At 38.4% G+C, this 14,294-nt stretch overlaps 1 long non-coding RNA gene across 1 annotated transcript in view; it reads right to left on the bottom strand.

The window, feature by feature from the left end:
* The window catches only part of LOC107973853 (uncharacterized), a 221,501-nt gene that overhangs the window by 187,465 nt on the left and 19,742 nt on the right, over positions 1-14,294 (bottom strand). Inside the window, exon 2 of the long non-coding RNA XR_001716344.4 lies at positions 602-696. This is a non-coding gene — a long non-coding RNA (uncharacterized LOC107973853). The remainder of the gene's footprint in view (positions 1-601; positions 697-14,294) is intronic.

The following is a 14,294-nucleotide window of genomic DNA, read 5'->3' as shown; positions in this document are numbered from 1 at the left end:
CTGAGAGAAAGGTGAATTATTGGGGTTCAGGTCAATTCTGGGCAGGGTCTCATCAGAGTCAGAATGTGGTCACAGAGTCCTTCATAGTGGACAGAGGAAAACTAGGAATGTGGTTGATGAGATGAGGGGAAAAAAAAGAATAGTGACATGAAAGAAAATCTTTGCCTAAATAACAACTTTATATAAAGCTAGCTTTGTGCCTCAGAAGGGAGAATTTCCTGTCTCCTTCCCTTCTGCCAGCTGCCAGCATTCACACAGTTGGTATTGATGGTTAGGTTTCTGTGGGCTAATCTGGGATTGTAATTGCCATTTATAATTCCAATTCCAGAGGGAAAAAATTCTTTTTTGTTTAAAGAGTGCCTTTTAGAGAAATTTGGGGAACATACATGTTTTGTTTCATTTTGGGTATTTACTTCTCAATGACTGAGCTTGGGCCGTGAGGAAGGAGAATAGCATCAATGTTATCTGCACTAACCTCTAACAATTTTGCAAAATTTTGGAGTGAATTTCTAGGCATTTTGAGAATATGCAACTTACTTGTAGTTATTTAGTATTTCTTAACAACAGCAATATTTATTAATTAATATTTGGAAACTATTACCTGAAAAAGATGTGGATGTTGCTTCCAGGTACATGGTGAAAGTGGCTTATACAGGTTGAATAAAAATCACTGCCATTTTCAGAATATTGATGGCACTGGAAAGAAAACACAGGGTATTTGAACTCTGGAAAGTTTTGGAAAAACTCAAAAAATTTCCATCTGCGCTTCAGAAGGAACAATGTTAACTGACCTGGAAAGATAAACTGGATTACTTAAGAAAATACATTTAGTTTCTTAATATTGTTAGATAATTGATCAAGTTCTGGAACTTCAGTGATATTTTTCCTATTCAATTGAATTTCTCCCATTCTTCTGAAGGAATTGAATGTAAAGCAAATGAGAAAGGCAACTTTGCAAAACCCCTATCTTCATCATAAATGTATTACATTCCTCTAATAAGAACCTGCTCTCACCCAGCAGAGGATTCCAGATGATTCTTTTTTTCTCAGGGAAAAGAGAAAAATCTGATATGCATTCAAAACCTGTGATGTCCTACTTATTAGATAACTTATTACATTAGCGTTTGATTAGTTTGAACTCCCGATTTCTAGCCTAGAGTAAGAAAAAGGTCAACTAGAATTGTATTTAAAAGAAGATGTGTTTATCATTGTTATAATCAACACTGTTCCAGTATTGTAAGGCTCATCAGTACAACTGCCAGTGTTCCTTCTTCACATTTGATGATTTCCTGTGTTTCAGTTTTGAACATTTAATATGCCAAATATACTGAGGTTTTCACTAATAAAGTTCACTCAAGCGGAGTCAGCACCAATTTATATCTATGACGGGGGCTATACTTTTACAAGGAAATGACATATCCAGAAGTTGTAGAGTCACTGGGGCATGGTAGAAGCTCAAATTCTGATCCTCTACTTTTCTGGGCAGAGTAACCTTGGGAAAATAACTTCTTAATCTACACAATGTAGCACTGTTGTTAAAACTTGACAAAATATTTTCTAAAACATGCCTACCACATAGTGATCATGTAATCATGTAACAAATGTATTTTCTATTCCCCTCTTTCCAATACCTGAGCACCACTCTCAAATGAAAATATCAGCTGCCATGGGCATCACAAACATTCCAAAGAATACAGTTTTTCCAGCATTAGTTAGCATCTGTTGCAAAGGTAATGAGGGGGCCCATAGCAAAAGTTCTCAATGGATCAGCAGCAGCAATAAAATGATAGAAAAAGAAATTGTTACTTGATCTTTTATGATTTAATGCACAGATTAAAAAATAAACAAACTGATATTTACTGAGGGCACACACAGTCTTGACACTTTTATCTCCCTCATTTAATTTTTATGTGAAATCCAAAGGGATGTAGGCATTATAGTAGAGTAGGAACAACACTGGGTTTGAGCTCTGGCTCAGCCACTTGCTATCTATGTGTCATTGAGAAAATTATTAAACTTTTTAAGCTCCACATTTTCACCCAAAAATGGACATAATAATGGTATCCACTTCACAGAGTTGTTTAAGGATTATTTGTAATAATGCCTATAAAACACAATACAGTTCCTAGCATATAATTATAAATTTATTGTTAGTTGTAATAAGACACTGCAGTCTCAAAGTGTTTCACAAAGTTTGAATTAATGACTTCTTGCCTCAGAATCCCTGGAGATCTTGTTAAATAAGAAGACTCCTGGGCCCAGCTCCAGATCTAATGAATCAGAATATCTGGGCAGTGCTGGAGTTGAAGAGTTTGCTTTTTAAGAAGCTGTCCAGGTGCAGTTGAAACCAGCTACTGATGCTATCCATGATCCATTCACTCCTCTCCTGGTAACTATACTTTGATTTCCATCTGGGGGAATTATTCTTCTGGCTCCAACCATTTTTGCTTTTGGCAGAGCATCTGACCTGTCACTGGTGCCTTTGTTGTCATTTCCCTGGCCACAGAGACTGGGTTCACTCTGTCCCAAGCAAAGATGATGTAATGTAGATAAGCTTTTGCTAGAATGGTAGGACAAAGGCGAGTCCTCTCTCCTACTGGATGAGGATGTGCTTCTGGGCATGATAGAAGCCATCTGTGACCATGAGGTAGGGTGGCTATCTGAGAGTGAAGCCAGAAGAAGCAGAGCCAAAAGATGGAAAGACAGAAGCCTCTCAGGCTGATGGTGTCAACTGAAACCTTGATCTAGCTACACCTAAAGCCAGACTGATTCCTGCAGTTTTTGATTATTGAGCCAATGCATTCTTTTTGGTTAAAGCATTTTGGATATGTTTCTTTTTGTTACATGTGACCAAAGCCTAAAAAATCAGATAACCCATGTTCAATTTCTTTGTTAAATGCTGGGTCTTCAGTCCATACCCATCCCTGACTTGACACACTGGGCATTTTCAGATTCCTTCTGCCGAGGCTGAAGCAGGCTAAGCAGACTCCTAGATTTCTCACCTCTAAGATGGTACCTGAACCTTGGCTTACTAGGACACAAAAAATAAGTCCAAGAAAGTCCCTTTCTAACTTTGATGCTTTGGCTAAAACTCAGTTCTGCTAGTTAGAGGTTACAAATTCCAATCTTTAAAGGGGGCACAGCAGGAAAAATGAATAAGTAAAACAGGCTGGGAGTTGGAAATATGCCCCTTGCTTCTTAAGTCCAAGGAAAACATCAAGGCAAATCTGAAATTAAATGCCCAGTCTCAGTGTTAACAAGGCAACAGGGAGTAGAGATACTAGAGTATTGGAGAGCTCTTGCCTCCTTTAAAGGTAGCAGGGGTTATTTAGCTTCAGCCAAAAGTCACCATGTGGGAATTCAGTCCCAGATTACCAGAGTTATCAGGCATCTTGAATTTTATATTAAATCTCTTGAATTTTAAATAGTAACAGTTAATTCAAAATGTAAAAACATTCTATGTAAGCTGACACAGTGAGGGCCAAACATAACACACATGAAGCAGCCTAGGATCTCCTGTGTAGACCTTCCAAGAGGTGGCAGAAGACAGTGTTATCTGAAGAAAAAGGCTTTCACAATTAGGAGATTATCCCAGTTCCATCTACAGACACATGGGAGAGAAAAAAGAGAAAATATCCATAATTTGAACGTGTCAGGCAAGGAGAAATGTATTCACTCCATCTACAGGCTAGCTTGGTAACTGGCATTAGGGAGTCCTAGGAGTTCATTGTACTTTTTTTTTTTTGTGGCGGAGTCTCATTCTATCGCCCAGGCTGCACTGGAGTGCAGTGGCATGATCTTGGCTCACTGCAACCTCTGCCAGATTCAAGCAATTCTCCTGCCTCAGTCTCATGAGTAACTGGGATTACAGGCGCCTGCCGCTGTGTCTGGCTAATTTTTGTAATTTTAGTAGAGACGGGGTTTCACCATTTTGGCCAGGCTGGTCTTGAACTCCTGACACCATGATCCACCTGCCTCGGCTTCCCAAAGTGCTGGGATTACAGGCATGAGCCACCATGCCCAGCCCATTGTACTCTTAACTCATGTAAGATTTTCTTCCTCTCAGCGGGCAGGAAGCCTTTATCTCCTTCTAGAAGTCAGATCATGTTGCTAATAGTCTCTGCTCACTTGTTTTTTTACTTTTCCCTTTGTAGAGCTGGTATAAATTTTCAATTTTATTTTTCTTTCCAGGAGATGTAATTGGCCAGAAATCTGGCCCCAGGCAACTACTGCATTAACTTTATAATGAAGAGCTCATTTGGTTAACAAATTATGTTTCTATACACTTTTAACATAGACTTATCTAAACCATGGTAATCTCTTCCTACTCAACACATATTCATTTCACTTTTAGATATCCAGATATCTGGGTAAGGCACAGAGAGCCAACGACAAAAAGGTTTTTAAAGTTAAGTCTTTCCAGTTTATTTCTATGAGATGGGGATGCCTGTGATAATTGAATCCATATGGCCTTCTCCTTCTTAACATTTGTACATAGGTAGAAGCATGCTAAATGAACATCCAAGGTAGTCAAGAAAAGAAAAAGGAGATCCCAAGAGGGATATTATGAAAGCTTTGGGGAGTGAGGAGGTGGTCTCCTATTTTGCCTTCACACTAATAAGGAAGGATAAAGAGGTAGCTCATGGCTGCCCAGCTCCCAATAGCCCATTTCCATGCTATCCACCTCAGCCCTTTCCACATACACAAAAATATTCACAGCTCTAGGCTACTCCCTTAATTTCTAATTTTTGGGCTATTGTTCTAATTCCCTTTATTCCAGCAAAATCAGGAGAATTGGGTAACCAACAGAGGCTATTGCTCAGATGATCAGAGAAGGCACCTGTCGCAGGAATAAATGTCTGCTATTTTCTTGACTAGTTAATGGACTACTTAGAAAAAAAATCTCAACGTGAACTGAAGGTGTAAGGAAGATGAGACTGAATCCAACATAACAGTTTATCTTATTGAACAAATGGATATGAAATCCATAATATCTGTGGACTAATATCTGGTTCTCCTTTCATTTCTAGTACATGAGAGACTGTACTTGCAGTTAAGCAGGGCCATGTGACTAGTTATGAGCAATGGAATACAGTACAGAGTAATAAAGTATGAAGCCTTTATGTACTTTCTTCTCTTGAAAGAAGACCACATATCTCAGGGAGTACAAGCCTGGTTGGTGGAGCCACCATAACCCTAGGATCCTGAGTGTCCAAATGAACCACCCTAAAGCTGACAAAAAATGAACACATTTCACTGGAGAAGAAAAAATAAGCTTCAGTTGTGTTAAGCCTTCAAGACTTCAGAGTGATTTTTAAAATTGTGCTATAGCACAATTTACCCTGCTTAATAAAAAAAGATGCTGAGAGGCAAGGAGATTGCTTTGTTTCTGGAGCTTGGGGAAAGAAATTAAAAGTGGGGAAGCAGCTAGCTAGTGGTAAATTTTTCTGTCTTCCTTCTGTCCTCCTGCCTTTCTTTAATTCTTGTTCTACACGCGAAAAATGCACCCATTCTGTCAATTTTCAATTCTATATTCACACATATGCCAACTTTATAAAATGAAAATAACTGGCGAAATATATAAAGTACACAGCTTAGTCTTGCACACAATTTAAGTTGAAAATTTATGTATTTAAATGCATTCATGGAGAGAGGCATTAGCATGAAAAGCAGATGAGAAGGTGGTTTTCAGTTCTAGTTGGTTTTCAATTCTCCTTGTGAACTTTTCTAAACATCTTTTTGCTAGCACATACCTACCTCCTTATTCCAAAGATTTCCAGAATCCTGGGGGTGTTTTCTACCCTGTTAAAATCTATATCCAGAGAACACAGAATTAAAGTCATTCACACATTTTCTGTGTGGCAGGTGCTGTGGCTGTATCTACCCTCAAGGGAGCTCTCAGGTTCGTGGGAAAGCTAACATACAAATAAATCCTTCATGTGAAGAGTGTTGCAGCAGACATCAGCACAAGGGCAGGGACTGGGAGAAGCAAGAATGTAGGTGGTGGTGGTCTTGGGATGTCAAGAAAAGATTTACTGAAGACATGGCAACTTGCTCTTTAGGAAATTATTCTAGCGACATAATAGTAGTTGTCTATAATGGAGACGGTTGGGACTGGAGGCAGACAACAACATTAAGCAGGAGGCAACGTAGTAATAACCAACAGTTAGCAAGAAGGATGAAGAAGAAGGGACTTGTGGCAGAGGTATTAAGAGGCAGACAGTAATTTGGATTTGATGAGAAAATAAGAGGGAGGAGTCTAAGAATATTCTACACTGGGTTCAGGGATTTTTTTCCTACAGTGGGCAGCTAGTATTTTAGACTTTGTGGGCCATGTATAGTCTGGTGTTTTTTGGTAATCTTTCTTCTGTTTTTTGTTGTAATCTTTCAAAAATGCAAAAGCCATTCTTAGTCTGAGGCATGGTTATGGTCCTTAGGCCCTAGTTTGCCAACTCATGTTCTAGATTAAGACATCCCAAGGGGGATATCTTTAGTCAGATAAGAGAAGGAGAGAAGGTTCAGGCAGGCTGTAAAGAAAACTGAAAAGCATTGGCCAATTCTTCTAACTTGTTCAGTTTTATCACAAATAGAAATGCTCTCTCTCGATAAAGCTGAAATTTTGATATAATGGTCAAATTGCCCTTTATTGTACAATCTGATTTTACAACATATTCTTTGTTTTAGGAAATAAACCTTTGACTCATGATCTTGTAGTGTTTTTATTGTAAGTCCTACATGTCCAGTATATGCTTTTGTTTTGCATTTGTCAGTCTTTGGCTACAAAGTCCTAAATGTTTGGTATTAAGAATATAAGTTTCTATTACAAAGCCATAACTCATTATATATTTTTAATGGTGGTTGCTTTTTGGTTTGATGTATAATATGTGCTCAATGTTATTATTTGAGTCAATTAATGACAATGATAGATATCCATTGAAAAGTAAATTCGTGTTCATTTAAAAATCAAACAGCTTTAGAAGACTTAAATGGTCCCAACTTTGGGCGTATATTGAACAATTGGTAGAGATGCTCTTCAATACTATTTGTATTTTTACATTTGGATTAAAAAATGAGGCTAAGACATATTTCTGTTATATTCTAAACAATTTCTAGGCCTTCAATATAAAAAACTGCTTCTTTGCTTTCTGATTATGTATTAAAATGCACTTACAGGGATGCATGCAATTAATTCCTGATCATCTGAAGGTGGATTAACCTGTTTTCAGATGGAGGTAGTTAAGGTACAGCAGGGATTTAGAATCGGGTATCTTCCCCTACAAGGGCATGCAATCAAGCCGTTATTATTTGCCCTGATTATCAGCAACCCAGTGGTTGGAAGACTGGGTTCCAGGTCTGGACGACTCGGTTTCAGGTCTGGACACATGGAATCTGGCATACATCATTCACTCCATCAGCAGTCTTACCCAGAGTTTGGGTTCTCAGCTTCTGCACCTTGAAGAGCTGTCCTTCAACTCCAATCTTCTAATTACCTAATGACTCAGCCTTCCTGGGAGGTAAGATCACCCCAGATATTTGACTAATCTGCAAAGTGGTTAATCTACTGAAAGCTAATGAACAGTCAACTGTGATTTGATCTGAACTGTGCATGGTTTTGAGTTATCTGTAGCTTACCTTATTTCCACCCACCCTCCAAAATTCTATCTGATAATCAAACATTAACTATAATTGCATATTGTCCCCCAAATTTCCCTATGCATGTAATTTTACAGCATTCTAACCAATCCTGTTTTTTCTTCCAAAAGTTTCATTTCTTTTCAGGGATCCTAAGATATAGCCCTATATATTTTAAATATGATACTCATGGGCATATGTAAAAATTGCCCAACTTATAAATTTGGTTTTTGATGTTCAACTCTGAAAAACTCGGCCGAAATTGATGTCTAAACTTAGAGAATAGTTTCCAAATGCTTTGAACTTTTTAGTCTAGCTAATTCTTTGCTCCAAAATGTGTTTACTTGATGGCATCATCCATATCTTTTAAATTTTTACTACATTCTTTAATTCTAATACATTGAGGCCAAACAAGTAAAAAGAAAAAAAGTTTAAGAAAAGAAAAAAGAACCAAATGAAGAAATATATTACTTTAAATTGAAACCCACAAAGTGCTTTATTCTTTCATTACCAGAAGAAGAGTAATTAACAGAATGGGTTGGTGACAAGGAGATATCAGAAAGACATGGAAAGAAGAAGCAATTTAGGAATCCAAGTAGAAGAAAAGTGAGTGAAGAGAGAAAGAGAAAAAGTGAAAGAAAACCAAGAGGTCTTGCTGGCCTCATTCCAAGCTGCATGCCTTGGCTCTCAACACTTTGAATATAAGAGAAGTGGGAAGAATATTAACATTTGTAGGAAGGTTGGAGGCAGAGCACACACAAAATCCTGACATGTTTCTGAATGAAAGCTGTGGGCGTGAAAGCAAAGTGAGCTTTGTTCTCAGTTATTTTTTTTTCAAGACAGTCTCATTCTGTCACTTAGGTTATAGTGTTATAATAGTAGCGTGATAATAGCTCATTGCAGCCTTGAACTCCTGGGTTTGAGTGATACTCCCACCTCAGCCTCCTGAGTGGCTGGAATTTTAGGAAGCCACGACGTCTGGTTCTCCTAGGTATTTCTATGAGTCACACTTTATATATTCTTCTTATGTCTCTGGTAGGAGACTCAAGGTAAATCTTGGAGAATGCATTTACCTAGTTAGAAAACATAGCTATCAGTTTGTATGTGCCATGTTATGTCTGGTACCATATTGCTAAATCAGATTGCTCAGGGAGCCTGGTTTACATTTGGAAAATATATTAGTCTGTTTTCATGCTGCTGGTGAAGACATACCCGAGACTAAGTAATTTATAAAGAAAAGAGGTTTCATGAACTCACAGTTCCACATGGCTGGTGAAGCCTCACAATCATGGCAGAAGGCAAAAGGCATGTCTTACACGGCAGCAGGCAAACAGAGAATGAGAGCCAAGTGAAAGGGGTTTCCCCTTATAAAACCATCAGGTCTCATGAGGCTTATTCACTACCACGAGGACAGTATGGGGGAAACCACTCCCATTATTCAATTATCTCCCACCAGGTCCCTCCCACAACACGTGGGAATTATGGGAGCTACAATTAAAGATGAGATTTAGGTGGGGACACAGCCAAACCATATGAGAATACACCTAGCTCCCTTGTTTCCTCTTAAACATTTTGTTTTCCTCCTCAATCCCTTAAATTTAAATATTTGAACAATACAACAAAATTAAAGTGACTGAGATAAGGTAGATAATCAATAAATATAATTCCCCCTGCTTCTGTTCCTTTATCCCCTTTTCTGGAACCTTACACTTGCAAGCTTTATCGTGGATGCCCAGATCTCCAAGGGTGCTATTCTGCAGGGCTTGGGGATTGCAACACAATAGAGGTCTCAACTTATTTCCTCCTCACCCTCAGAACTTGCATGGCTCTGGTAGTCATTAAAAATGTTCAGACATTCTACTTCTCTGCCTCCCAGGTATATCTGTCTCCTTGTGGTTGAATAAGTTCACATGACTAATTCTGGTCACTGAGTTGGGAGTATAAGTAAGGATTATCTCTTCTAGGCCAAGGTGTTGAATTACTAGTGCAAGATTCTTTAGGGTACTTTTGTTCTAGGCTCTAGTGTCCAACAATATTTGAGATAGTGGCTACCCTACTAGCCTGGATTCCTAGCCTGTGAAGAGATACATAGAAGAGACCCAGCTCACCTGCAAAGGACATGGAATGAAAATGAGAGATAAACCATTGTTTTCAGAAGCCAGTAAATTTTGGGGATATATTTTCCTTTAGCATAGCTGAGTTATAGCCTGAATAATACATTGTCTCATACTTCACCCCCCTCATTAGGATACGTTAAAATTTAGACTTGTGGAAGGCAAAGACTTTATCTATGCTGTGATGTTCTTTTATGTATACTCAGTGCCTGTGCAGAGCCTAGAGCATGGGGCAATAATCACTCAATAAATATTTGTTTACTCTAAAAATAAATGAAACACTCTACTGTTGTCACGGTGACAATAAGAGGTTAACAAATGTGGTTATTCATGTACATGAATTACAACTCTATTAGCTAAATAAGTCATAGGTTTTTGTTCCCAATACTACTTAATGGTGATTACAGATACATTGGAGGGCTGGCTGGAGATGATTCCAGTTAGATCAGTTTTCTGGGCTCTTTCAGAAAATGTCACTTGGGCAGCTACCTGAATGGCCTCATGAATAGAAAGGCTCTGAATCTACTTAAGACTAGGTATGAGTTATTGAGGGGGCTAATTGATACAACTGAGAGGACAAGAGAAAGAGCCAGAGAGTGCCTTGACAACTGTGTTAATAAGCCTAGCTTATCAACCTATCACTCTATATGTAGTTAAATCTTAGAACAACTTAACTATAACTTAGTTGAATTTTTGGAGAGATTCTAGCTGTGAATTATAAAGGACATTTCTTTTTTTAAAAAAAGAAAAAGGAAATAAAATTTTGCTTAATAGTAAACAAAATAGGTTTATTTATCTTGTCACTTTGGAATTTACTTCTTCTAAATAATTCCTAAAAAGCTTGCAAATAGGAAGATTTTATAGAATGACACCCTGCTCTGTGATTATAGTCCCTGAGTACTAAAAGAAGTTCATAATAAAAGTATCAACATCTTCTGTTAAGAATTGTGTTGGGAATTCTGTGGCACGCTGGCGCCCAAAGAGGGAAGCTAAAAATATGGGTGAACGTTTCTCAGAGGCTGATTCAGGTTGTGGGAGCTGGATCCTGAGACTCATCCAATTACAACATAGAAAGGTCCTGTCAAATGAGCTTCAGCCAGGCCATCTAGGGTGGGTGAGGGTAGCATTAACGCACAGGGACAATAATCAGTGCTTAAACAGGTAGGTGGTGATGTTGGGTGTTAAGTAGTGCCTTGCTTTGTATCTAAACAGCGACCCTGGGTTTGTCATAAATGGCTCTTATTATTTTGAAGTATGTTTCTTCAATACCTAGTTTACTGAGAGCTTTTAACATAAAGGGATGTTGAATTTTGTCAAAAGCCTTTCTGAAGCTATTGAGATAATCATGTGGTTTTTGTATTTAGTTATATTTGTGTGATGAATCACACTTACTGATTTGCATATTTTGAACCAACCCTGCATCCTGGCGATGAAGCCTACTTGATGGTGGTAGATTCAATTTTGATGGGCTGCTAGATTGTTTGCCAGTATTTTGTTGGGGATTTTGCATCAATGTTCATCGAGTATTTTGGCCTGAAGTTTTCATTTATTGTTGTGTCTCTGCCAAAATTTGGTATCAGGATGATGCTGGCCTCATAGAATGAGTTGGGGAGTCCCTCTTCCTCATTTTTTTGGAATAGTATTAGTAGAAATGGTACCAGCTCTTCTTTGTATGTTCGGTAGAATTCAGCTGTGAATCCAGCTGGTCATGGGATTTTTTTGGTTAGTAGGTATATTAGTTTGTTTTCATACTGCTGATAAAGACATACCCGAGACTGAGGAAAGAGGTTTAATTGGACTTACAGTTCTACATGGCTGGGGAAGCCTTATAATGATGGCAGAAGATGAAAGGCTCATCTCACATGGCGCAGACAAGAGAAGAGGGCTTGTGCAGAAAAACTCCCCCTTATAATAACCATCAGATCTCGTGAGACTTACTATCATGAGTACAGCATGGGAAAGACCTGCCCCCATGATTCAAATACCTCCCACTGGGCCCATCCCACAACACGTGGGAATTCAAGATGAGATTTGTGTGGGGACACAGCCAAACCATATCAGTAGGCTATGTATTATTGATTCACTTTTGGAGCTCATTATTGGTCTATTCATGGAATCAATTTCTTCCTGGTTCAGTCTTGGGAGGGTGTATGTGTCCAAGACTTTAGCCATCTCTTGTAGTTCTTCTAGCTTGTGTGCATAGCCACAGCCAATATTATACTGAATTGGGAAAAGCTGGAAGCATTCCTCTTGAAAACTGGCACATGACAATGATACCCTCTCTCACCACTCCTATTCAAGATAGTATTGGAAGTCCTGGAAAGGGCAATCAGGCAAGAAAAAGAAATAAAGTGCATCCACATAGGAGGAGAGAAAGTCAAACTATCACTATTTGCAGACAACATGATTCTATATATAGACAACCCCATAGTCTTGGCCCAAAAGGTCCTTCAACTGATAAACAACTTCAGCAATGTTTCAGGATACAAAATCAATGTACAAAAGTTACTAGCATTCCTATTCACCAACAACAGCCAAGCCGAGAGCCAAATCAGGAATGCAGTCCCATTCACAATTGCCACAAAAAACATAAAATCCCTAGGAATACAGCTAACCAGGGATGTAAAAGTTCTCTACAATGAGAACTACAAACCACTGCTCAATGAAATCAGAGATGACACAATCAAATGGAAAAACATTCCATGCTCATGGATAGGAAGAATCAATATCATTAAAATAACCATACTGCCAAAAGTAATTTACAGATTCAATGCTATTCCTATCAAACTACCAATAACATTCTTCAGAGAACTAGAAAAAAACTATTTTAAGATGCACATAGAAACAAAAAAGAGCCCTAATAGCCAAGGCAATCCTAAGCAAAAAGAACAAAGGTGGAGGCATCACTTTACCTGGCTTCAAAATATACTACAGAGCCACAGTAACCAAAACAGCATGGTACTGGTACAAAAACAAACACATAGATCACGGAGTAGATTAGAGAGCCCAGAAATAAGGGCATGCTCCTACAACCATCTGATCTTCAACAAAGCTGACAAAAAAAATAAATGTTGCTGAGATAACTGGCTAGCCACACACAGAGGATTGAAACTGATCCCCTTCTTACACCATATACAAAAATCAACTCAAGATGGATTAAAGATTTAAATGTAAAACCAAAAACTATAAAAACCCTGGAAGACAACCTAGGCAATACCATTTTGGACATAGGATGCACAAAGATTTTTTGACAAAGATGCCAAAAGCAACTGGAACAAAAGCAAAACTTGACAAATGGGATATAAGTAAACTTAAGAGCTTCTGCACAGAAAAAAGAAAACATTAACAGAGTAAACAGACAACCTACAGAATGGGAGAAAATATTTGCAAACAATGCATCTGAAAAGGTTTAATATCCACAATCTATTAGAAACTTAAATTTACAAGAAAAAAAAACAACCCCATTAAAAAGTGGGCAAAGGACATGAACGGACACATTTCAAAAAAAAAAAAAATACATGTGGCCAACAAGTATATGAGAAATAGCTCAATAACACTGATGATATTGAGATATATTGAGAGAAATGCAAATCAAAATCACAGTGACCATCTCACACCATTCAGGATGGATGGCTATTATTAAAAAGTAAAAACTAGGCCGGGCGCAGTGGCTCACGCCTCTAATCCCAGCACTTTGGGAGGCCAAGGCAGGCAGATCACGAAGTCAGGAGATCGAGACCATCCTGGCTAACACGGTGAAACCCCGTCTCTACTAAAAAATACAAAAAATTAGCCAGGCGTGGTGGCAGGCGCCTGTAGTCCCAGCTACTCGGGAGGCTGAGGCAGGAGAACAGCATGAATCCAGGAGGCAGAGCTTGCAGTGAGCCTAGATCACGCCAGTGCACTCCAGCCTGGGCAACAGAGTGAGACTTCATCTCAATAAAAAAAAAAAAAAAAAAAAAAAAGATACTGGCAAGGTCTCGGAAGCCAGTAATCTATTTGGAAAAAATAGAATACTTCTACACTGTTGGTTGGAGTGTAAATTACTTCAACCATTGTGGAAAGCAGTGTGGTGATTCCTCAAAGACTTAAAAACAGAAATACCATTCAACCCAGCAATCCCATTACTGGGTATATACCCGAAGGAATATAAATCACTCTATCATAAAGACACATGCAAGCATATGTTCATTGAAGCACTGTTTACAATAGAAAAAAACATGGAATCAACCTAAATGCCCATTAATGACAGATTGGGTAAAGAAAATGTAGTACATTTACACAATGGAATACTAAGCAGCCATAAAAAAGAATGAGATCATGTCTTTTGCAGGAACATGAATGGAGCTGGAGGCCATTATCTTTAGCAAACTAAGGTAGGAACAGAAAACTAGATATCATGTGTTATCACTTATAAGTGAGAGCTAAATGATGAGAACTCATGAACACAAAGAAGGGAACAACAGACACTGGGGCCTACTTGAAGGTGGAGGGTGGGAGCAGGGACAGTAGCAGAACAAATAACTATTGGGTCCTAGGCTTAGTACC

This window comes from Pan troglodytes, chromosome 13 (assembly GCF_028858775.2).
Source record: "Pan troglodytes isolate AG18354 chromosome 13, NHGRI_mPanTro3-v2.0_pri, whole genome shotgun sequence".
NCBI lineage: Eukaryota > Metazoa > Chordata > Mammalia > Primates > Hominidae > Pan > Pan troglodytes.
This window is presented reverse-complemented; position numbering and strand designations above follow the sequence as displayed.